Source organism: Nestor notabilis, unplaced genomic scaffold (assembly GCF_000696875.1).
Source record: "Nestor notabilis isolate BGI_N333 unplaced genomic scaffold, ASM69687v1 scaffold17556, whole genome shotgun sequence".
Lineage (NCBI taxonomy): Eukaryota > Metazoa > Chordata > Aves > Psittaciformes > Psittacidae > Nestor > Nestor notabilis.
This window is the reverse complement of record NW_009933497.1, coordinates 2,935-3,836: the sequence shown is the minus strand read 5'-3', so window position 1 is coordinate 3,836 and position 902 is coordinate 2,935.

The following is a 902-nucleotide window of genomic DNA, read 5'->3' as shown; positions in this document are numbered from 1 at the left end:
GTGACGGGTTTGGCTAAAACATCCTTGTGGCTCCCAAGGGAGCTCTGAGGGCTCCTGGATGGGACCAGAGCTTGTGGCAATGCCCTTAATGGTGGTGAGATGCTGCATGGGAACCCCATTCCCATTGCACACTCCAGGTGACAGGAAGAGAAGGAAACCCCCTTCCTGAGGGGTTGCAGACCCCTGGGATTGGTGGGTGCTGCTGGTGACCAGCATTGCCTGTGGTTGCAGATGGGGTTTCCCCTGTACATTTGCAGCTTCATTCAGCACTTTGGGTCCTATGTATCCTTACCACAAGCCTAACTCATATGTGGTTTGTGGTGTTGGGGCTTTCCCTCAGCTGTGAGCAGGCTGTGGGCATGGGGAGGTGATGGGCAGATGGTGATGGCCCCATGAGTCCCACTGGCACTTTGTGGGTCCCACTGCAAACCCATGGGTCCCACCAGCACCTTCTGAGTCCAACCGCAGCCCCATGGGCTGCGCAGTGACCTCGGGTCAGTGCCACCGCTGGCTTTCGGTGGTCAGGGAGCAACGGTCCCTGGGACTGGGGCTGCCCCCACCACAGCTTCCACTGCACCTATGGCCCCCATGTCCCTCTCCCAGCCACGTCCCAAACCCAGCAGAAAGCCACAGGGAGGGCCAGTGCCACCACCAGCCATCCTGGTGAGCTACTTGGTGTGTGAGCACTGGCAGAGCATTATGCTGCTCTTCCACAGGTCCAGGCAGCCAGTGCACATGTGAGCTGGTGGCCTGGTAACAGGGTCAGCATGCAGTGGAGGGGCGCAGTGGCCCCGGTGCCATGGCTGCTCCGTGCCTGTGTCGATGGGCGCAGCCCTGGTGGTGCCCAACACAGCAGGTAACCGCGGGGTCCCCTTCTCTTGGCAGGCACTGGCAGTGAGTGG